Here is a 25700-nt window from a genome sequence, read left to right as displayed (position 1 = left end):
AACATAGTTTGAAAAATGGAAAATTAGAAACAATTTCACCAAAAATCCTTAATTTTCTGATGACCTTCCCTTTAAAGGGAATCACTTATAAGACCCTGGACTATACCAATTGGTATACCCTCCGATGCCTACTATGCCAACTACTATTGCTCAAGCCCTCTCAGCTTATCTTTGGGGGAATAGCTAACAGCGTGTAGGTCTTGAGGGAACAAGGGTCAATGACATTATATTAAATTCAATACCCCTTGTACTACAACCTTGTCTCCGTGCAACCTTGGGGCAACAGCCTTCCATGTCGTCAAAAACATCCAGCAAAGAAAATCCAAGGTGCTAGAGAAGGTAATGCCATGGTTTCCATGTGTCCAAAAATTTCTCATAGAACTTTAATTACCAGTTGGATATTTTTTCTGTCTCCAGATGATACTTTGTTAATCCAATGAGAAGTCGGCGGTACAATAGTCGATATCTAGAGATGAGCGCAACTGGAACCTATGGCTGTTTCCAGGTTTTCCAGGACTCCCTAAGGCTGCATTCAATTTCTTCGTGACCAAACTGTGAGTTTGGACCAAGCCACAAAAAATTAGGACTGGTTCCTGTATCTGAGTTACAATAACAACTTATTTTGTTCAACTTACAACTGTTCGGAGATATTTTCATATAATTCATAGGATCTGTAGGAACCATTGTATACTCGGAGAATGTAGTGGTAGAGATTAGAACAAAGAATGAGTTTCTTATGTGTCCATATCTCCAACTACTTTTGGTGGTAAGACATTGCATACGTATTGGATTCCACAGTTTTGGTCAATGTACGATAAAGTTCTTCAGTTGGAAGTCACCTTTAATATACTGTTGCTGGTTTATACTGGTTGGTATCGGTAGTGGTTAATATTTTCACATCTATTCAAAAAAATCTAAAACTAATAAGACAAGATAAATAATTCCTAAATCAAAATGTTCTTATGCTTTCAATTTCTACTCATGAGTCTAAATGCAATGACTGGAAATGCACAAAGATTTTTACAATTCTCTTCTATGAATACCAATGATGCAATTTACAGATAGATACTGCGAGTTATTAGTCACAGAGGGTGACAAATGAGCATAAGCCGGGAGGCAGCAAGATAAAAAAGAGAGGGGGGGGGGGGGGTGCGGAAAGATGGCTTTGATTCAAGGTCAGGAATTGTCATCTAGTCACCATGATGGTTTGACCTTGTCCACATATCAAGGATTCCTCAACTTGGAATATGTGTTACCTTATATAAACTTTTAATACAGCTAGAAACCAAGGCTGACTTCAAGTGCCAATAGTTAAGCCCCACAATGGATGACGTACAAAGTATCCACAATGCGTCATCCCTCTTAGAACCAAGAGAAACTATTGTTTCGACCATCATCAAAATGGCCTTCATGGATGGTATTGTGGTTGCGTTGATAGAACTTGGGGTTTTGGGATATACTGTGAACCTTAAACCTGAGAAACTTACTGTACTCCACAACCTGCACACGGGAACTGTTCTAATGGAAAATGGGCACAATGCAATGATGGGAGCTATGTCTATACCCAATAAAATTGCATCCAGAACAACCAGAGAAAATGTCCCTCTGCCAAATGTCCTTCAGTCCTATATCATTTACTATCCATGATTCTATGGGCCGGTACAAGTGGTAGCCTAAATTCCATTAGTTCCAGGTGTTGAAGTGTTGCTGGAGCAATTCTGAGATCCATGCCACAAAAAACTGGCAACCATGACCAAAGCTGGTCATTTGGGGGCATTCGTATGCATTTGTTGGGCTTTCCTTGCCTTGCGAGTGCGGCTAAAATGCACTAAGATTTAGGGTTTTAAAATGTTGGCACCCTTAGGCACCAAGGTTTAGTTACAACTAGCTCCTCTTTTTAGCTATGCCCCGAGAGCACACAAACCTCAAGCACAAGCCATGTCTAGTTAGGAGTTTGCTAGTTTGGCTTTCTCTCCTCCAGGCATACATGGGCCACCTCTAAATCCCTCTGTTGACTTGATTGGCATAAATCACCTTTGCCTAGATGGCCATCAACCCCACAAAGTACTGCAAATTTTCCCAAAGTCTTGATGAAAACACAGGTTCTGCCTCGAAATGCGTTGCATGATGGAATAAAACTTTGTTGATATCCTCCAAGCTCCTGACATTAAACAATAAGGACTTTTTAACTTAGAACAATGTGTATTAACTCAGAATCCTTTTCAAGTCTTGAAAAAGATGTAGGTTCTGACTCGAAACGCGTTAAATGGTGGTGACTCTACTCCAATTTTATGTTGCTTCTCTGGATTCGCACTTTGGGAATATTGGCACCACTTTGGCACAGTACAGTGGATCCCCATAGGGTCCATATAATTTTATGAGTGCTTGCTTTCTGGTAGCTATGGTATTGCCCTACGGATGACACTATGTTGTTTTTTTCATATACCCCACCAGACCATTGGGCTCTGCCGTCTTCCCTTAATTTGTCTGGTACCACCAGCCCCGGTGACACACTCCATTACAATAATTTTCCTCCATAAGACATTGGAACCATACACTCAATATACAAGGTCTAGTTTTGCTGTTCCGACGTGGAAAAAACTGAACAACACCTGGTATTGTGTTAGCTGAATTTCAGTTTCGGATGACAAAGGGAATCTAAGAATAGAAAGAATGGGAGCGTATGACTCCGAGGGGTCAAAGCCATAATGACTTTTAAAAGGCGGTTTCATATACTGCAATACCAGTGTCACACAATATAATCCCTCTAAATGGCTTCATCCAAAACTCCTGGTCTTTCGAAAGACGACTGTAGTGACACGTTGTATTCAAAGAGGACAATAAAGGTCCTAAAATGCTATAAATACTACCACAATCTGCTGGGAGCGTCTTGTCTATTGCCAGATGCGGTAGACACCAAAGCGATCTTATTAAGATTAATACTGATACTAAGGCTTGTTCTACTCTGTCAAAGAAGTGAAACGACTAAATTGGTGTCGCATGGTACCCACTGAGTTACAATGGGGTCTGGTAGTTTTTTATCTGTTGTAGTAGCCATCATTTTACTAGAAAAATGTGAACAGAGTCTAAGAATAGCTTAATGTCTGGCATACATGGAGGCTTCATATACTTTATTGGTCTTTGAAATTTTAGAATTCTAGTTAAAGGGGTACACTTGTGGAATTTCTTTTTTATTATTACGCACCAGAAAATTATATAGATTTGTAAATGCCTTCTATTTAATAATCTCCAGTCTTTCAGTACTTATCAGCTGTTGTATGCCCTGCAGGAAGTGGTGTTTTCTTTCCAGTCTGACATATAGCTCTCTGCTGCCACCTCTGTCCATGTGAGAAACTGTCCAGCATTCTTGTGAACCCCATGCCATGCAGCTGATATTGAACTAGGAAGGATATCTCCTTGTTATACAGGCATAATGTAGTATTACATCTTGACCACTAGATCACATAATAAATGAAAGGGTTAGCCAAACAAAGCTGCATTTTGTTAAAGGGACCCCACTCTTTGATGACAATATGAAGAGGGTTTAAGTAGTTTTGAGGATCCCGGCCGGAGCGTACACACATAGTATATGCTCTGGCCTGGACCCCTAGCGGCACCGCAAACAACTGACATGTCAGTTTTCTGCGGCCGCTATTCATTGAATAGTGGCCACAGAAAGCCCTGTTAGTGCAAACTATGAAGCGAGCGGCTGCGGCCCCAAGCTTCATAGCGTTCGGTGGGGAGTTCTGACGCGGGCGCGGATCATGATCAGAACTCATGAATCAGAACTGACCGCTCCGTGACCCAGCCGGGTCAGGGAACGGCCGGTCTCTTACGCCAGGTGAACATGGCCTTAGGCTGCTTTATGACAAATAAAAAATCCATCCAAAAATACTGTGTATGAACATAGCCTAGGTTATTCCTCTATATAGCTAATACAGCCCAGAAAGACCAGGTGACCAGGTCCCGTGCTACAGTATGTTTTATATGTCTTTCTCCTCCAGAGCTACATTAATAATTCTGCAGAGTTCAAACCTTCCCCTTCTTAATCATTGGCTGCACAGGGCTTTATGGTGTGCATACAGGGGGAGATTTATCAAACATGGCATAAAGTGAAACTGGCCTAGTTGCCCCTAGCAACCAATCAGATTCCACCTTTCATTCCTCACAGACTCTTTGGAAACAGAAAGGTGGAATCTGATTGGTTGCTAGGGGCAAGTGAGCCAGTTCCACTTTACACCATGTTTGATAAATCTCCCCCACATTATACAATCTCCCCCACAATATATATATAATATATATATATATATGAAGGTACTATATTTGTTAGAGTGTGGAACATAAAATTTGATGAGAACTTACTGAGTCAGATTTCGGAATCTATATGACACTAGGAGGTGCAACTATACCCAAAAAGGCCCTTTAAGTAACCCCCAAACTTTCCAGACAGGCCATTACATACATTACATAACACAAGTGCAGGACCATGTCCTATTGACCGATCCCCTTCAAGTGAACATTTTCACTAAATCCTCCTACTTCCAATATTTTACACAGTATTGTCCGGAGTCAATATTTTATTTAACCAGTCTTGTACTTTATTTAACCAATAGCCGCCACCTCTGTATATTTTATGAGTCTCTATGTACAATTTCGTAATCTATAAGACTTTTTCGCCCAGGGACTCGCACAATTTCACAGTAAAGCACTGGAGCCAAAATCCATATCTCGTACTAATGAGATTTAATAAGACCGGGTTGAAATTTTGGCTCTTCACCCTTGCCTAGGGCTCCGCTTTAAAATTGTATGAAGCAGCCAGCCCAGATTCCTCTCCGGAATGAATTGCACTAGCTAGGATTTACATGGTTACTCCCATATGCAAATCAAAAATTTTACTATGAGGTTCCTATTGGAAAAGTCCATTGTGATGAAGGGTTAATAAGCAGATTTTCCCTTCTCCGGAAGAAAAATTCCTTGAGGCATAGATAAGCTTAGAGCTTGCAAGTTTCCCATCTCTAGGTATACCATTTATCATGTCAGTGCGGCAGTCCACAGATGCATGAATCAGCAGCGCACTATGTAGGTTAGCACACACAGCGCTTGTCCTATGCTGTAAGAGGGGAAGAAATGCAGAAGAGGAGATCGAAGTCAGGAAATACCACCGCCATCATGCCGACTCAGTGAATCCCACAGGGTAATAGATCTTAGCAAAGAGTGATCCTTTACACGTGGCCATCCATTAAGCATCTGTTGCAGGAATGATGACTGCGGCATGCGCGTGACACATGACGTCTTCACAAATATAGCACGCATGTCGTCTCCGTGGGAGGTTTTAAAGGGACGGATGAGGTATTCAAAGGGAGGGGTTCATAGGGAGCCGAGCAAAGTTGGGCAAATTTGTGCACCCTCTGGACCAGCTCCATTTTTCATATCCTAAAATGAAAGTAGGGTGACATAATGAGGAGGTGTACGAAAAGAAAAAAAAATGGCTAATGGGCCCATCCTAATCTTGTTTTCGGGCCTGAGAACAAGATTGGGATGGACCCATCAGCAATTGTTTGCTGGTATTATAGTGTGTATAGAGAAAAGAGGATGGGGGCCTTCTCCTTGGGAACCCTATAGCAGACACCAGTGATAGAGAGACAAGTCTCTATCTTTTAAGTAGGGCTGGGCAATTAATCAAATTAATTCGATTAATTCACCTAGAATCAGAATCAACGTGAATTTCTGTGAAAATCGTAAATTCGATTTTCAAAGAAAAAAAAAATGTGCGCTCTAACCTGCAAGGAAGCAGTGGCGCGCAGAGCCCGGGCGTGCAGTTACCAGCGGTTTCTGGCCCAAGCGGGGACTGGAGCGGCAACCTGCTTCTCTTGCAGGTCAGAGCGTCACCTGCTGGGCTGGCCGCCCGCACCAAGGAGATAGCCGCCAGGCCCCCCTCACACGCATGGGATCGCTGTCGGGCTGCCCGCCCCCTCGCACAGGATCGCCGCCGGGCTACCCGCCCCCACGAGATGCCCACCCAGGGGAGACGAAGCACCGGGCCCACTGAACCATGATAGGCCGAGGACCAAGGCCTTTGCACAGGGAGAGGCGGTCCACAGAGCCAGCTGCAAGATGGCAATAGACTGTATTTATGCCTTTCAAGACTCCCTAAGGCAGCATCCAACTTCTTCAGCCACCGGTAATCAAATACCACACACTTGAGTGTTTGAGATTTTCCTATCTGGGGCCTGCATCTATCCTAGTCCTCTTGAGTCTTCTGTTCCAAAAACAACTAACATTTTTCTTAAAAAGTATGATGGGGTTGGAGGGCCCTCAATCTCGGGATTTGCTAAAAATTTTGGGATGGGAATAGCCTTTTGAGACTTGCTTGCCTAACTAACATCTCATGAGTAGCGTTACGCAGACTTGCCAAATTGTTCGGCATTAGCTTAGCAATTGACTCCCGGTGGCTGGAAAAGTTGGATGCCTATGGCTATATGGACTCCAGGACTCCCTAGGGCGGTATCCAAGTTCTCCAGCCTCCGGGAGTAAAATGCTAAGCGTTCAAGTTTGGAGAACGTTGCTGAACCCGTCTAGTTCGCTAAGTCTTCCAAACACTACTCATGATCTTTGTTGTAGGACCTGTGCAATCCCAGAGGTTCTTGTGATCATGGTTAGAGATGATCGAACATCTTGAATTTTCAGGTTCGATCTAACTCAAACCTTTGTAATTTGATTCTCGATGCCTTCCTGTTCCGTGGGGAAGGTGGAGACAGCCAGAGTACCGCTTGGAAAAAAGGGATACAGCCTAGATAATAGGCTGTATCCCGGTTTTCCAGGCGATAATTTGGCTGTCTTCACCTTCCCCATGGAACGGAAAGGCATCGGGAATCAAAATGTTCTATTTAATTTGCATACTTAGTTTCCCATGGAGCATTGCCTTCAAATCATTCCCCATACACCAACTGGGTCTCCTCAATGTGATACAGTTCTCTCTAAACTACTATTTAAATGAGGAGTCTATTGGCTAAGAGGAAAAATGTCACTGTCTGACTATAATCCCCCCCCCCCCCATCAATTTACGCAGAGCCACAGAACCAGCTAAGCCCGTTGAGCGAGCGGGTATTACATCCGCCTGCTTTATTGCGCACATAACAGCGTTTGAACTGCTCGCACCAGTCTTAAACAAGATGTTTGTCATCCAATCTTTTATGTGAAACCGTATGAAAAAAAAACCTGCGGATGCTTCCTCCTCTGTTATATACACGCAGGGCTGAGCAAAAGAGGTAATAATCCCTTATTTCCCTTGTTCCGTTTTGCATCAAATGAATAATCTTTTTTTATTTTTCTGGCGAGGGAGAAAAATTAGCATTTTTTGGGGTTTTAGAGAGACGACTCGAAGCAGCAGCTGATAACCGGCAATCTTTATGGGCTTTAAAGGGATCCTGTACATATTTCTGGAGCAAACTATACTTCATTCCTCTGTTGAATGTGTGAGTTAATTAAGAGATGAGTGTTACCATAATCCTAGGGGGCAGGGGCCCCCTAGGATGTCTCCTGGGCCCTGTCTCCTGGGCCCTGGTGCGAGAGGCCAACTTGGGCCCCCCCCCCCTCCTTTTACGACCAAGTGATGCTATTGGTGTGTATATATATATATATATATATATATATATATATATATATACACACACACCAAGACAGATATTACCAATAACACCAGCATATTGGAGGAAGAGTATTATCACCGTACATATTACCGCCATACTGTTACTGACCAAATCCTGTATACTGAGACCAATATTACCAGTAATACCAGTATATAGGAAGGAAACATTACTGCCACACCACAACCACTACCATCACCACCATATTGTTACTGACCAAATCCAGTATGCTAAATCACCTCATCCAGTCATATAGAGGTGGCCCCAGCTCTACACAGGCTCTATACACCATATACATTACAGTGCAGTTATATCAGGTGACTTACAGGAGACGTCTTTTCTGATCGGAGTTCTTCCCTTTTCATCTTCTTCTCCATCTGCCCTGGGCCGTTATGAGAACTTCTCCGAGCCACGAATCCACAGAATCTGCCAGACAGATATATTAGTCTCCTCACTCTGGCACCATCCTCATCTATATACATACTGCACATTTGTATTGGCCCCTTTACACCCTCATTTAGTGTGACCCCCTAATAATATATGCCCCCCTCTGTGTATTCCCTCTCACCCTATGTTGCCCCCCCCCAAATAGATGGCCCCTCTCCCCCCATGTTGCCCTCCTTATAGATGGCCCCCTCTCCCCCCACCCTCCCTTATAGATGGCCTCCTCTCCCCCCTCCATATAGATGGCCCCCTCTACCCCCTCCCTTATAGATGGCCCCCTCTCTCCTCACCCTCCCTTATGGATGGCCCCCTCTCTCCTCACCCTCCCTTATGGATGGCCCCCTCTCCCCCCTCCTTGATAAATGGCCCCCTCTCCCCCCACCCTCCCTTATAGATGGCCCCCTCTCCCCCCTCCCTTATAGATGGTCCCCTTCCCCCCCTCCCTTATAGATGGTCCCCTTCACCCCCTCCGTCCTCCCTTATAGATGGCCCCCTCTCTCCTCACCCTCCCTTATGGATGGCCCCCTCTCCACCCTCCCTTATGGATGGCCCCCTCTCCCCCCTCCTTGATAGATGGCCCCCTCTCCCCCCACCCTCCCTTATAGATGGCCCCCTCTCCCCCCCTCCCTTATAGATGGCCCCCTCTCCCCCCCTCCCTTATAGATGGTCCCCTTCCCCCCCCCCCTCCCTTATAGATGGTCCCCTTCACCCCCCCTCCCTTATAGATGGTCCCCTTCACCCCCCCTCCCTTATAGATGGTCCCCTTCACCCCCCCTCCCTTATAGATGGTCCCCTTCACCCCCCCTCCTCCCTTATAGATGGTCCCCTTCACCCCCCCTCCCTTATAGATGGTCCCCTTCACCCCCCCTCCTCCCTTATAGATGGTCCCCTTCACCCCCCCTCCTCCCTTATAGATGGTCCCCTTCACCCCCCCTCCTCCCTTATAGATGGTCCCCTTCACCCCCCCCCTCCTCCCTTATAGATGGTCCCCTTCACCCCCCCCCCTCCTCCCTTATAGATGGTCCCCTTCACCCCCCCCTCCTCCCTTATAGATGGTCCCCTTCACCCCCCCCCCCTCCTCCCTTATAGATGGTCCCCTTCACCCCCCCCCCCCCCTCCTCCCTTATAGATGGTCCCCTTTCCTCCCACTCTCATAGATGCCCCCCTCTTTCCCCCCACCCTGCAGGCTGATAAAAAACAAAACAAAACTTAACTCACCTGACAATGCGCTCCCACGTTGATCCTCACTCCTTCGGTCTGTCCCCGGCTGCTGCGCAGCTGCCGGGGGTGTCGCGTCTTATCCCCGGCAGCGCGCGCATCCCAGAGCTCCCTGCGCGCAGGGAGCTCTGGGATGCGCGCGCTGCCGGGGATAAGACGCGACACCCCCGGCAGCCGCGCAGCAGCCGGGGGAAGACGGAGTCGGACTCTTGTGACCGCAAGCAAAACAATGCTTGCGGTCACAAGAGTGATTGATCGGGAGGGCCTTGCGGGGCCCTGAGGGCCCCGCGGGCCCCCCTTTGTGGCGGGCCCGGTCGCGGCGGCGACCCCCGCGACCACGGTAGCTACAACACTGCTAGGGGGTGTGTCTTCTCACAGCCTCACACTGATTGGACGATGTCATAGAGTGTAGGGACACACCCTAGAGGAGTAGTTGTTAATTTATTCATACACTTTAAGGAGGGATAAGAAAAGAAATGCTACAGAATTGTTATATTACGGGGAACAAAGTTATTTTCTAAAGGTCAAACTATATTTTTCTGATATTTGTCAGATTTTTGTATGACACATAGAATGACTCTAAGGGGCCTATTCCACGGAGCGAATAGAGACAATGTCTCTAGAATAGAGACAACGATCAGCTGATCGGCTGATCGTTTATTTAGGTTCAAACCTAAAATCATCGGACCGGGAGGAAGAAGGCACGCAGGAGAAGCCCTGCAACATGTTTAGGTAAGTATGGTGTTTAAAGGGGTTATCCAGCGCTACAAAAACATGGCCACTTCCCCCCTACTGTTGTCTCCAGATTGGGTGGGGTTTTGAAACTCGGTTCCATTAAAGTAAATGGAGCTTAATTTCAAACCACACCTGAACTGGAGACAACAGTAGGGGGAAAAGTGGCCATGTTTTTGTAGCGCTGGATAACCCCTTTAAAACAAGGGCTGCGAAGGACATCGGTAACGAAGTCCATGCAGCCCTCGCTAAATGATTATCGGGCCGTGGAATAGGCCCAGTAAACGAGCGCCGATCTAGCAGATCAGCGCTCCTTTACATTATTGATCGGGCCCCCATCGGCCTGTGGAATAGGACCCTAACACTAATAGAAGAGCATCAGCTGAAATGCTTTGGCCCAAGTATCTGCAGGGTAGTCAGGCCCCAGGAGAATACGTCATACTGGACTATATCTGTCCTTGTCACCGAGTCAAGTGCCTGGTCAGGCCCAGCCCCACTGTCTGTGACCGCCAGGGAATCTGCACTATTCCAAGACTACATAGTGCAAAGACACAGGCTGTGATCAGCACACCGGCCAGAATGTAGTAAATACCCAAACTAACGTCTTTCTGACTTCTGAACTAAATCAGTGTTAGATCTTGTCTTTGGCATACTGGCTGGTGGGGTGTTTTATCTCAGTGTTACAGGTCACCTGTCACAATAAAAAAAATTCACATCTATAGGCCTGATGTTATAGAGCAGGGGGAGCTGAGCAGATTGATATATATCTTTTTGGGAAAAGGTTCTGTATATCTTGTAAGTTATTGATTGAAATATCTTCTCATTTATAAGTCCAGTGGGCGGTCCTACTCGCTGAGTGACAACATCCTCTACACATAGTTTTCACCAATTAGGACCACCCACAGGACTCTTAAAGTGACTATGTCACATGCAGTTTTCACCAATTAGGACCACCCACAGGACTCTTAAAGTGACTATGTCACCTGCATTTTTGTATATAATCTAAACCTATACCTATATAGGGCAGGTTTCATTTGATGACTGAACTGTAAAAAAAAAAAAAATGTTGATTATGCTCCCTCCCCGCCAAACTCCGCTCTGTGATTGGCAACCTCTCTGTTGCCATTTTAATTACTCCCTGCATTGAACTCTTGTACATGTGACCTCTCATCATGGTCTACTTATCAGCAGGAAGTGGTGTATTCTTTCCACTGTGACACAGTGCTCTCTGCTGCCACCTCTGTCCATGTCAGGAACTGTCCAGAGCAGGAGAGGTTTTCTATGGGGATTTGCTGCTGCTCTGGACAGTTCCTGACATGGACAGAGGTGGCAGCAGAGAGCACTGTGTGACAGTGGAAAGAATACACCACTTCCTGCAGGACATACAGCAGCTGATAAATATGGGAAGGCTTGGGATTTTTAAATAGAAGTAAATTACAAATCTATATAACTTTCTGAAACCAGTTGATTTGAAAGAAAAAGATTTTTTTTCTGGCCAACGCCTTTAATATTTCCATACATTTCCAGGAAGAATAACAGGGGGACAGAACCCAATATAATGTAAGTTCCATTTACTTGAACCCCCGGGGGCGTCCAGGTCTTGTGGCTGCAATGCAGAGGCCATGTGACCGCGTCCTTATCCTGCTCCAACATTCAGACTATATTCTGAGTATGTGCCAAGTTCTAGCAAGTTAATCAGTCACTTTCAATTACCGGATCGGCACAACCCTGTGTCCCCCGTTAACCGGCACAGACAATAATATATTACAATGAGGCAAGGAAATCAAAATCCCATTTGCATTAACTGAAGCTGACAGATATAACAAATCTGGCAGATGAGGGCGAATCAAACATGAATTTGCCTTAGGAACCTGCGGTGATCACCAGACATCTCATTTGCAGAATAAACTAGTCATTTCTTACACGGTAATATCCCTGTTTTCATCTGAACTCTGATTAGAATGGATTAGGTTTCTCCTCGAAATAAGGTCTAACCAAGGGATCTGCGGCAAAAGGGAATATATGGTGTATTGATCGGATAGAGACGATCGGTGGGGGGTCTGACCCTGGGCACTATATAGTAGACCAAAAATTAGGGCCTTAAAGGGGTACTCCGATGGGGGAAAAAAATTTTTTTAAATCAACTGCAATTTATAAAATCTCAAGTCTTTCAGTACTTATCAGCTGCTGTATGCCCTGCTCTGGGAAGTTCCTGATATGGACAGAGGTGGCAGCAGAGAGCACTGTGTCAGACTGGAAAGAATACACCACTTCCTGCAGGACATACAGCAGCTGATAAGAACTGGAGATTTTTAAATAGAAGTAATTTACAAGGCTATGTTCACACTACGTAAGTTTCGTAATAATCACGGCCGTTGTAACAATGGCCGCGATTACTACGGAACTTACGTAGTGCTGCCCTCTATGGAATCCCGGCCAGAGTGTATACACAAAGTATACACTCCGACCGGGATCCCTAGCAGCGCTGCAAGAAACTGACGTGTCAGTTTTCTGCGGCCACTATTCACTGAATAGAGTCTGCAGAAAAAATGTCAATGCACATAATGGAGCGTGCGGCCCTGGCCGGGCGCTCCATTATTTGCAGCAGGGAATTGGATCCGGGCGCACACTGATGCACCCGCATCTGAATTCAGTGGCTGTTAAGATCATCCGGCCGGTACTGCTGATCTTCTCTGACAACGGCCGTTCCATGACCCGGCCGGGTCACGGAACGGCTGGTGTCTCACGATGTGTGAACATGGCCCAAATCTGTATAACTTTCTACCAGCTATTGATTTATAAACTATTTTATTCCTTCCGGAGTACCCCTTTAAGTAAATGACTCTGACTTTTGTTTTTTTTCTTGAAGGGAATCTGTCAGCTCCCGGGCATTACCTGAGGTGCTGACAGTGTGCTGTAGCTGGCAGCCCCCAGTGAGCATGGTGCCTTTTTGGTAATTTTCAGTGTAGCGGATTATGTGCAATCTTATGTCTCCTACTGCACTAAAGAGTCACAGAGCAGTTGTTCCTGCCACACTCTGGTATGCATCCTCCTCCCTCTTCATGAACAATCAATGCTGCCCGGCCTCCTGCTCGCTCAGCTGTCAGATTGCAGATCAGTCCTCTGTTGGCAGTTTATGTCTGAAAGAAACACTCAGCTATAATTGAATCTCTTCTCCCTTAAGTGTTGCAGAGGTGGTCGAGGGGTAACTCACCTGTCTAGTGACCTTCCAGCAGTTCATTCTCTGGTTTGAATCCCTTGATGGAAATTAAATAGAGGTCTTTTTTTTTCATTATTGTATCATTTTTAGGGCTATGTTCACACACAGTATTTTTGCTCAGTATTTTGGTCAGTATTTTGCAACCAAAACCAGGAGTGGATTAAGAAAACAGAAAGGCTATGTTCTCTGTTGAAATTCAGTGGATGACTGCCATTTAATGGCAAATATTGGACGTTGTTTTAAAATAACAGTAATTATTTGCCATTAAATGGCAGCCATCCACTCAATTTCAACAGTGTGTGAACATAGCCTTTCTGTGTTTTCAATCCTGTGTTTTCTGTGTTTTCAATCCACTTCTGGTTTTGGTTGCAAAATACTGAGCAAAAATACTCTGTGTAAACATAGCCTTAAAAATGATACAATAATGAGGGAAAAAAAAAGACCTCTATATAATTTCCATCGGGGGATTTGAACCAGAGAATGAACTGCTGGCAGGTCTCTAGACAGGGGAGTTACCCCTCAACCACATCTCCAACACATTAGGGAGAAAAGATTCAATTATACCTGACCTGAGTGTTTCTTTCAGACATAAACTGCCTACAGAGGACCGATCTGCAATCTGACAGCTGAGCGAGCAGGAGGCCGGTCAGCATTGATTATTCATGAAGAGGGAGGAGGATGCCTGCCAGAATGTGGCCCGAACAACTGCTCTGTGACATAAGATTGTATATAATCCGCTGCACAGATTCCCTTTAATTTCACACAACCCCTTACACTTTTTGACACCAGTTCACTTGGGGGAAAAAAAGAAAGTTTTCTCTGGAGTACCCCTTTAAATGTCTACAATGGACACCAGCTAAAGCCTGTGTATGCAGTGACTTATGGTCGGTTTACATGGAGCGATGATTCACCCAATCGATCGTTTAAAGATTTTGAAGCAACAATTTGATTTTTATAACGATCAGCGTTTAGACGAAGAGATAAATCGTTAGGAAACAAAAAAATCGGTTTTACGATCGTTTTAAGATCGCTTAAGCCCATCTCACACATAGGGTGAATCTGTGAAAAACTGTTTAGGTGAAGCAAATTTTCAGCGAATGACCAACGACGATTTGAGAACATTTTGAAAGATCACGATGAACGATTTCTCGCCCGTCGGTCGCTGTGTTTACACGGGTCGATTATTCCTCAATTTGGATCGTTATTGCGAAAATTCGAACGATAATCGCTCCGTGTAAACAGACCATTACGGTGATTTTTGAAGCCAAAGCCAGTAATGGAATTGAAAAGAGGAGAAATCTCAGTCTTTCCTTTATGGCCTGTTCTCTGTTTATAGTCTGTTCCTGGCTTTGGCTTCAAAAATCTGTCAGATAAATCTTTCCGTGTAAAGGCAGCCTTAGAAGAATAAGCATTTGCTTATCAATAAAAGTTAATTGCTGAAAAAAAACTTCAAACAAATACTAACATTTCTCTCTGGTGCATGAACTAAATAGAAGCCCCACAGTGGTAACTGACACTTAAAGGGTATGAACACTTCTGCACTGAAATCTTATAGCTGTAATGTATCTAAACTAAAAAAAAAAAAAAATGATAGGGCAACATAAACTAGTGACAGAAATACCGAACAAATCGGTGTATTACTTACATCATTCTGTTCAGCCGTTCTCCTAATATGCAGGAGAATAGGATTCTTGCCACACCCCTCCCCCCGCCCTCCAGCTGCTGATTGACAGGTAACTGCTTATACACAGCATGGATAGATAACTGCCATTTAGCAGCTGGTGGGCGGAGTTTTCTGCTTCTCAGAATATCCAGGACTACTGTGCTCATGCACATAATGGAGAGGACTACTTATTGTCCATGTTATTCAGGAGGAGATCTCTGGATCAGCTGCACAGAACAATATAAGTGATACATCATTCTGTTCAGCTTCTCTGTCACTAGTTTATGCTACCCTGAGATAGGACAATATAAACCTACTGACAGAATCTCTTTAAGCAACCTTGCAGATAGTCATGTTTTGCCGTTTTGTGTACACAGCTCCTATGCACAGCTATGTATCCCTTCCATAGTCTTTATTAAACGCAATCTCTATTATTTATGGCGTTCCTTAGCCCGGATAGTAACAGCTTCCGCCCAGCGCCCCACCATACATTCCACTACAGGAAAATGCAATATTGTTTGTACTTAATAAGTACTTGTGCCGAGTCGCCTACAAAGAAGATGAAATAGTGGGAGCGCGGTGCGGAGGGGGAGAAGCGCCTGGCTGCGGTTATTATCAACACTCACTATTGTTTCATAAAAAGAACTATTAAGTATTCAAGGTGTTTGTCTCCGCTGCATGAAACCATTATTCAGAATATTGGAAATGATTTGCAAATTAGCTGCAAGCTTTGAAAAGGCGAAATAATAGAAAAAATGGCGCTGGGGTTGGCGGTGTCTGACAGGAATTTCAAGTGTTCAACAAACACAGGAGCAGCAGAGAGGGATGTGGGTAGAGGTGACTGGGGAGAGATGTAGCAGAGCTGAGGGTGACAGCTGCAAGGAGAGGAGTCGGTGTAGCAGAGCTGAGTGTGACAGCTGCAAGGAGAAGAGCGGGTGTAGCAGAGCTGAGTGTGACAGATGCAGGGAGAGGAGCGGGTGTAGCAGAGCTGAGTGTGACAGATGCAGGGAGAGGAGCGGGTGTAGCAGAGCTGAGTGTGACAGATGCAGGGAGAGGAGCTGGTGTAGCAGAGCTGAGTGTGACAGATGCAGGGAGAGGAGCGGGTGTAGCAGAGCTGAGTGTGACAGATGCAGGGAGAGGAGCGGGTGTAGCAGAGCTGAGTGTGACAGATGCAGGGAGAGGAGCGGGTGTAGCAGAGCTGAGTGTGACAGATGCAGGGAGAGGAGCGGGTGTAGCAGAGCTGAGTGTGACAGATGCAGGGAGAGGAGCGGGTGTAGCAGAGCTGAGTGTGACAGCTGCAAGGAGAGAAGCGGGTTTAGCAGAGCTGAGGGTGACAGATGCAGGGAGAGGAGCGGGTGTAGCAGAGCTGAGTGTGACAGATGCAGGGAGAGAAGCGGGTGTAGCAGAGCTGAGTGTGACAGATGCAGGGAGAGGAGCGGGTGTAGCAGAGCTGAGTGTGACAGATGCAGGGAGAGGAGCGGGTGTAGCAGAGCTGAGTGTGACAGCTGCAAGGAGAGAAGCGGGTTTAGCAGAGCTGAGTGTGACAGATGCAGGGAGAGGAGCGGGTGTAGCAGAGCTGAGTGTGACAGATGCAGGGAGAGAAGCGGGTGTAGCAGAGCTGAGTGTGACAGATGCAGGGAGAGAAGCGGGTGTAGCAGAGCTGAGTGTGACAGATGCAGGGAGAGAAGCGGGTGTAGCAGAGCTGAGTGTGACAGATGCAGGGAGAGGAGCGGGTGTAGCAGAGCTGAGTGTGACAGATGCAGGGAGAGGAGCGGGTGTAGCAGAGCTGAGTGTGACAGCTGCAAGGAGAGAAGCGGGTTTAGCAGAGCTGAGGGTGACAGATGCAGGGAGAGGAGCGGGTGTAGCAGAGCTGAGTGTGACAGATGCAGGGAGAGGAGCGGGTGTAGCAGAGCTGAGTGTGACAGCTGCAAGGAGAGGAGCGGGTTTAGCAGAGCTGAGGGTGACAGATGCAGGGAGAGAAGCAGGTGTAGCAGAGCTGAGGGTGACAGATGCTGAGATCCCAGGGATAGCAGATGAGGGGAGCAGAGCTAAGCTGCAACAATCTAGCTGATGGGATATATATTAGATTTATATTATTAGATGGGTATAGATTATCAGGCGGGTGTATATTATCAGGCGAGTATATATTATCAGGCAGGTGTATATTATCGGGCGGGTATGTATTATCAGGTGGGTGTATATTATAAGACCAGCATATATTATCAGGTGGGTATGTATTATCAGGCAGGTGTATATAATCAGGCAGGTATATGCTATTAGGCAGGTATATATTATCAGGTAAGTATACAGTATCAGGCGGGTATATATTATCAGGCTCAAATATATATTATCAGGCGGGTATATATTATGAGGCAGGTATATATTATCAGGTGTGTATATTATCGGGTGGGTATGTATTATCAGGTGGGTGAATATTATAAGACCAGCATATATTATCAGGTGGGTATGTATTATCAGGCAGGTGTATATAATCAGGCAGGTATATGCTATTAGGCAGGTATATATTATCAGGTAAGTATACAGTATCAGGCGGGTATATATTATCAGGCTCAAATATATATTATCAGGCGGGTATATATTATGAGGCAGGTATATATTATCAGGTGTGTATATTATCGGGTGGGTATGTATTATCAGGTGGGTGAATATTTTTTTTTTTTTTTTTTCTCCAAACTTATTTTATTGAAAAGGTCAGTTAAGCATATACAATAAGCATTAGGGAATACGCAGTTCCTTGCTCAGAGATACAATCAATTTGATGCATAGTGACCTCAGTTTTTTGAAATTTTTCTGCTATAACAAGTTATGATACATGTACTTAAAGATAATTTACAGAGATCATATATATTCCCAACGTTCCAGATGTTCTAAATAAAAATTTAAGGTGGGTGAATATTATAAGACCAGCATATATTATCAGGTGGGTATGTATTATCAGGAAGGTGTATATAATCAGGCAGGTATATGCTATTTGGCAGGTATATATTATCAGGCGGGTATACAGTATCAGGCAAGTATATATTATCAGGCACATATACATATTATCAGGTGGGTGTATATTATGAGGCAGGTATATATTATCAGGTGGGTGTATATTATCAGGCGGGTATATATTATCAGACAGGTATATAATATCTGGCGGGTTTATATTATCAGACAGGTAAATATTATCAGGTGGGTGTATATTATTAGGCGGGTATATATATTATCAGACAGGTATATATTATCAGGCGGGTGTATATTATCAGGCGGGTATATATTCAGACAGGTACTGTATATAATATCAGGTGGGTATATATTATCAGGCAGTGTATTTTATTAGCTTTATATTGTCAGGTGAATATTACCTAAGCACAGTTTGTATACTACTCCTGCTATAAGTTAGCCGCACCCTTTTCTAGAAGCCACACCCCTTAAAGGTCAGCCCGGTTCATTTCTTCCGCGTTCCGTATCTCCTTATATGGGGTGCTATTGTGATGACATCTCTGCACATTGTAGGCCGGGGGACCCTGTTACAGATCAGGACCTTATCCTACATTACACCACAGATTTCAGCTCTGAAGCACCTGCTGCATAAATCTGGATCTATGGCGTTTTGCCACTATATCTGCATATATACATATATACTATCTACAATGGCATTAGGGCCTTATGAATCAGATTTTCCGGCGTCTGCTCTGATCTGACTCGATATCAAAGCCGTTGAGCGGATCTGTTCCACCAGATGAGAACATTCCGGCATTTTCCCAGCTGTCCCGACCTGTGTCTGTGGCTTTGTAGTTTGGGGTTTTGAGTGATCAGACAATCCCTGTGTGTTAATCCGGTCATTTGTCTAATAATACCGCTATTTAGTAAATCACCGCGCAGATCTGTAGATACTGTTACCGTATCGCCATATGGTCCATGTCAACCATTGATATATGAGCTGTCGCTGACTTACAAGACCTGCACCAGGGGTCTGATTTATGTCAGTGGGGGTAGAAGGAAGACGTAATGCATGAACGGGGGGGCCAGAGAGGGCCCCTATGTTATACCGATATAGAGGCCCTTATGTTATACCGATACAGAGGGAGATTTATCAAACATGGTGTGAGGTGAAACTGGCTCAATTGCCCCTAGCAACCAATCAGATTCCACCTTTCATTCCTCACAGACTCTTTGGAAAATTAAAGGTGGAATCTGATTGGATGCTAGGGGCAACTGAGACAGTTTCACTTTACAACATGTGGGAGATTTATCAGACATGATGTAAAGTGAAACTGCCTTAATTGCCCCTAGCAACCAATCAGATCCCACCTTTTGTTTTCCAAAGAGCCTGTGAGGAATGAAAGGTGGAATCTGATTGGTTGCTAGGGGCAACTGAGCCAGTTTCACTTTACACCATGTTTGATAAATCTCCCCCACAGAGGCCCTATCCTATAGCGCTCCTCTACACTTTCGTTCCTCCGAATCACCAGTAATTGTCATGTATGGAATCCATTACTCTCAGTGTATTAGACAGTGAGATGAACCATACAAAATAGTTAAAATTCACTTTAGTCCCATGTGCTGCTCATCCGGATCTTCATGGTTCATGAACAATGCTTGAAATCCGTGCGTGCCTGCATCAGATCTCCTCACTGCACGCTATGAAGCTTGTGGCCGGAGCCGCTCGCTTCATAGTGTGCACTGACGGGTTTTCTACGGCAGCTATTCACTGAATAGTGAAAAATGTCAGTTGTTTGCGGTGCCGCTGGAACCCCATAGAAACCCGGATAACAATAACTATGGCCGTTGTTGCAATCGGCAACAACGGCCGTAGAAATACGAAAAAATACGTTGTGTGAACATAGCCTAACGATAAACAATTGCAAACGAGATTGTTTATCGTTAACCTAAAATCGTTCATCTTATTACAAAGAACGATAGTCGTTAGTTACAATCGTTATTATGATCGTTTACTCCATCTGATCCCAGCAAACCAATGAACAATGCGCAATTACACAGAACGATTGATGAACAAATGTGGAACTTGAGCGAACGAATTTGGAATTACAGCGAACGATTAACGATAATTTTAGGGTCAGATCTAAATCAACGATTAATGACACATGAACGATTTTTCGATCATTGCCTGCAATTACACAGAACGATTAACTTTTAAATTTGAACGATATAACGATTTTTCGCACGATAATCACCCCGTGTAATGGTGCGTTTACACAGACAGATTTATCTGACATATTTTTGAAGCCAAAGCCAGGAATGGATTAGAAAAGAGGAGAAATCTCAGTGTTTTCTTTATGAGCTGTTCCCTGTTTATAGTCTGTTCCTGGTTTTGGCTTAAAAAATCTGTCAGATAAATCTGTCTGTGTAAACGCACCATAATAGGGCTCTAAAGAGCAAGGCAGTGCTCCCTGGGAAAAAAAAAAAAAAGTAAATTAGCTCCTCCAAAAAGGACGTCAGCTATTTCTCTACTGCCTGGCGCTACACAAAGCCAGGGAAAAGCAGTGACAAGCAAGGACAGGAGACAATGGTGAAACAGCAGCTGTAAGTGATTGAGGAGGGGAGAGGTGAGTATTAGATATTATTTCATTTATCATATCTATCTATCTATTTATTTTTGGGACATTTAGGGATAATTGAGGTGTGTATACAGCATGCTGCCTAAATGATGCAACAAGAGTGCTGAGGGAGGGCAGTGAGCAAGGTGGGAGGGCTGAGGGAAAGCAATTTATTTATAAGGAGTGTTTATCTGACATGAGAAAAGACCTAGAAATACACAAAGCCAGTAGAGTTTAGTGGTTTTAGAACTGGGACAGACAGGTAAGGAACGCTATGTGCTTCTGCAGTACTTTTATAGTAACCCTTTAAGGGGGTCTAGCATTGCCATATGAGAAAGCTACCTCCTGTAGGTGGCAATACATATCTATCTATCTATCTATCTATCTATCTCCTATCTATCTATATATCTACCTATCTATCTATCTATGTAAAAATGTTCCGCAGCACACCAGCATACGTGTGAAAGGTGATTTATTCCAAAAAATACAAAGGTGTACAAAAGATGCGACGTTTCGACCTCCTCACGAGATCATTATCAAGCATGATCTCATGAGCCATAAGAGAAACAGATTGCTGAACTCAGGGAGATCAGCCAAACGACAACACCGCCGGCTGCTAGTGAAAGCGCTCAATGCAGTGAAGTCCTAGGTGCATTGCCCCCTGGGAAACATGAATATGCAAAAGAGGAGTCCGTGGAGCCTCATTGAAGAGTCTCAAAACACAGGACTAGCAAGATATCCCTCCGGGAAGGACCCAGCCAAGGGGCAGCTCCTGTTAGGAAACTACCAAATCCACCATATTAAGTGGCCCTATAAGTCAATGTAATGACAAGGGATAAACCAAGGCTAAGTAACCATCCACATACAGCTGTTTCGGGGTGTTGCCCCTCATCAGTGTGGAGCAGGATTCTGGCTAGGTGGGAGCAATGCCTAGTAGAGCCATAAGAGAAACAGATTGCTGAACTCAGGGAGATCAGCCAAACGACAACACCGCCGGCTGCTAGTGAAAGCGCTCAATGCAGTGAAGTCCTAGGTGCATTGCCCCCTGGGAAACATGAATATGCAAAAGAGGAGTCCGTGGAGCCTCATTGAAGAGTCTCAAAACACAGGACTAGCCAGATATCCCTCCGGGAAGGACCCAGCCAAGGGGCAGCTCCTGTTAGGAAACTACCAAATCCAAATGATCTCATGAGGAGGTCGAAACGTCGCATCTTTTGTACTCCTTTGTATTTTTTGGAATAAATCACCTTTCACACGTATGCTGGTGTGCTGCGGAACATTTTTACATACTTTTGGGGATCCCCGAGCCAGGGGACTGACTCTGTACAGCACCTGCTCCATGAGCCTTTGGATGTGAGGCTTCTTCCTGTTTCTATCTATCTATCTATCTATCTAACACAGAGAAAAGCCGCACATCCGGGGGCAAAGGCGTGGGTGCCAGCGAAGAAAGTCCCTTGGCCTTGGCCTATCTATCTATCTATCTATCTCCTATCTATCTATCTATCTATCTATCTATCTATCTACCTAAGCAAAAAACAATGTCCAGCAGCACTTCAAGTGAAAAATCTTCAGTGATTTATTCCATAAACTTCATAAAAAACATAGGTGCAGCACAGCAAATTAACAGGGATATGATGCGACGTTTCGGTGGCCTCCGCCACCTTTTTCAAGCGAGGCCACCGAAACGTCGCATCATATCCCTGTTAATTTGCTGTGCTGCACCTATGTTTTTTATGAAGTTTATGGAATAAATCACTGAAGATTTTTCACTTGAAGTGCTGCTGGACATTGTTTTTTGCTTAGTTATCGGTATCGTCGGTCAGATACTATCCGGCTGGCACTCGGACTCTGAAACTGAATGGTGGTGCCGCTGGAAATACGAGTGGACTATCTATCTACCTATCTATCTCCTATCTATCTATCTATCTATCTATCTATCTATCTAGCTATCTATCTCCTATCTATCTATCTATCTATCTATCTATCTATCTCCTATCTATCTATCTATCTCCTATCTATCTCCTATCTATCTATCTCCTATCTATCTATCTCCTATCTATCTATCTCCTATCTATCTATCTATCTATCTATCTATCTATCTATCTATCTATCTCCTATCTATCTATCTATCTATCTATCTATCTATCTATCTATCTATCTCCTATCTATCTCCTATCTATCTATCTATCTATCTATCTATCTATCTATCTATCTATCTATCTATCTACTATCTATCTATTATCTATCTCCTATCTATCTATCTATCTATCTATCTATCTATCTATCTATCTCCTATCTATCTATCTATCTATCTATCTATCTATCTATCTATCTCCTATCTATCTCCTATCTATCTATATATTATCTATCTATCTACTATCTATCTCCTATCTATCTATCTATCTATCTATCTATCTATCTATCTATCTATCTATCTATTTCCTTAGTTTGTTCCTTACAGGTTGGATCTATTACTTGTTAGCCGGTTGTCATAGGTACCAGAAAATGTAAACTAGATGATAATCCAAGGAACGGCGGGGGGAGGATTGGATTAGGCGGATTTAGTGTATAGCATTACTTTATCCAAATACAGTCCTGCACGTATATAGCTGGGCGATGGAAACTTGTGTATGAGTGGGATCTGTTACATATGGCGTATATATTTCACTACCACATAAGATAGTATCCTCGGATAAAGTATGCCCGCTATTTATCACCATCTTTATATTAATATCTCAGTGGCTCCGGCTCAGGTCATATGGTTTCTTATGCAATTCTTACAAGTGGAACTTTCTGGATGAAACTTTCCCTTCCAATAGAATCAATGATATGAAAATTCTTGAAATAAATAAATGAATAAGTAATCAAATAAATAAAAATATGCACTAATAATAATAATAATAATAATAATAATAATAATGCTTAAATAAAATATGTAAATAACATTACTAAAATAAATAAAAAACAGTAAATAAATTCAATTCCGAAAACAAGTAAATAAAATAGGTAAATAACATGAAATATAGCATTTACATAAAAATAAATGAATTAAAACTAACAAAAATACAATACATAAATACATAAAATACTACACTTGTTTAAACAATAGAAAAGAAAACAGGACATATACTGTAGGTTTGCATAGGAGCTGTAAACATAAAACGGGAAAAAAATCATTGTCTATGTTAGCGACCACCCCTCTGCTCTAAAAGCAGTGGTCTGGGTGGTGTATGCGTAGCTATAATGTACAGAGATATAGGGGGAGATTTATCAAACATGGTGTAAAGTGAAACTGGCTCAGTTGCCCCTAGCAACCAATCAGATTCCACCTTTCATATTCCAAAGAGTCTGTGAGGAATGAAAGGTGGAATCCGATTGGTTGCTAGGGGCAACTGAGCCAGTTTCACTTTACACCATGTTTGATAAATCTTTCCAGGTGTCGGGTGAGATTTATAATTCTCCAAGTTATCATTCAGAGTCCGGACACACGGCCATCAGCAATAAAACCACACATGCTCTTATTTTTCTTGGTCAGCCTGAATGTCCGGCAGTACTTTATTATGTGTTGTGACTGGCGCTCAGGACGGCCAAAAACAACCGCATAGCTTTCCTGGAACTTACCTGGAACAATGCTTGTTTTCTTTGTCTCTTGGAAAATTCTAAAAAATAAAAAATAAATATATATAAATATATTTTAAAACTGGCGAATTGACTAAATTCAATGATCAGCTGCTGTATGTCCTGCAGGAAGTGGTGTATTCTTTCCAGTCTGACACAGTGCTCTCTACTGCCACCTCTGTCCATGTCAGGAACTGTCCAGAGCTGGAGAGGTTTTCTATGGGGATTTGCTGCTGCTCTGGACAGTTCCTGACATGGACAGAGGTGGCAGCAGAGAGCACTGTGTCAGACTAGAAAGAATGTTTTTGCATACACTTATGTATACATATATATATATATATATATATATATATATATATATATATATGTACCTCTAATCTTTAGTTGGGGTACAAGGGGCAAAGGTAATGCGTTGTTTCAATGGCCTCCTCCATATTTTTCAGGCATGGTAGATAGAAACTTATTCTTTACACATCACTGAACACGAGGTGAAATTCTAGTAGCTCTTTTATAGAACATTCCCTGCATGAAAATAACAGGCAAGATTTTGGTGTTTTCCACAGTGTACATGATACAGAAAGCTGCCTGTATACTGACATCTGATCTATACACATACATGTGTACAGCACTGGATCACTGACTAACGCTTCTTTATAGATAAAGCAACAAAATATTTCCAATATGTTGTAATGAGGCTAATACTGAGCTACATGTTCTGTGCAAGTCACAACAGGCATTCAGACTAGTGCATTGATATGGCAATAACAGAGATAGATAGGAGATAGATAGATAGATAGATAGATAGATAGATAGATAGATAGATAGATAGGAGATAGATAGATAGATAGATAGGAGACAGATAGGAGATAGATAGATAGGAGATAGATAGATAGATAGATAGATAGATAGATAGATAGATAGATAGATAGATAGGAGATAGATAGGAGATAGATAGATAGATAGATAGATAGATAGAAGATAGATAGATAGATAGATAGATAGATAGGAGATAGATAGATAGATAGATAGGAGATAGATAGATAGATAGATAGATATTATTGCACCAATTCTCCTGTATGGCAGCGAGGTCTGGGGTCCTCACACATACCCCGACTGGTCAAAATGGGATTCCAGCCCAACGGAAATCTTCCATCTGGAGTTCTGTAAGCATCTCCTCCAGGTCCATCGGAGCACCTCTAACTGTGCCTGTAGAGCAGAGCTGGGCAGATTCCCCCTACACCTAACTATCCAGAAGAGGACGCTGTCATTCTGGGGTCACCTACATGGTAGTAGTGAAGGTTCCTATCACCATAAAGCCTTGCTACACCAAGGGGCCCCAGGCAAAGCAGAGCCCCAAAACATACCCTCTGGAACCCAGCCCAACCAGACAATCCCACCATACCAGCTCACAAAAGCCGGAATCAGGAACACAATAACCAGGAGACAAGAAGACTACGTCCAAGAATGGAGAGAGGAGGTCAGGGCATCCCAGAAGCTGGCCGTGTACCAGAGCCTGCAGAGGGAATACAGACTGGCCCCATATCTGGAGGAGCTTCCCAACCCCAGAGACCGGAAGATCCTGAGCCGCTACAGAC

General features: G+C 43.8%; 1 protein-coding gene across 5 annotated transcripts in view; it reads right to left on the bottom strand.

Annotated features, from left to right (window-relative positions):
- Positions 1–25700, bottom strand: part of TSPAN9 (tetraspanin 9) — a 352108-nt gene that overhangs the window by 220995 nt on the left and 105413 nt on the right. For all 5 annotated transcript variants that reach the window (XM_069968581.1, XM_069968550.1, XM_069968557.1 and 2 more), the window contains exon 3: positions 24109–24146. The gene's annotated coding sequence lies outside the window, so the exon portion shown is untranslated. The remainder of the gene's footprint in view (positions 1–24108; positions 24147–25700) is intronic.

The sequence above is a fragment of the Dendropsophus ebraccatus genome, chromosome 1 (genome assembly GCF_027789765.1).
Source record: "Dendropsophus ebraccatus isolate aDenEbr1 chromosome 1, aDenEbr1.pat, whole genome shotgun sequence".
Classification (NCBI taxonomy): Eukaryota; Metazoa; Chordata; class Amphibia; order Anura; family Hylidae; genus Dendropsophus; species Dendropsophus ebraccatus.
This window is presented reverse-complemented; position numbering and strand designations above follow the sequence as displayed.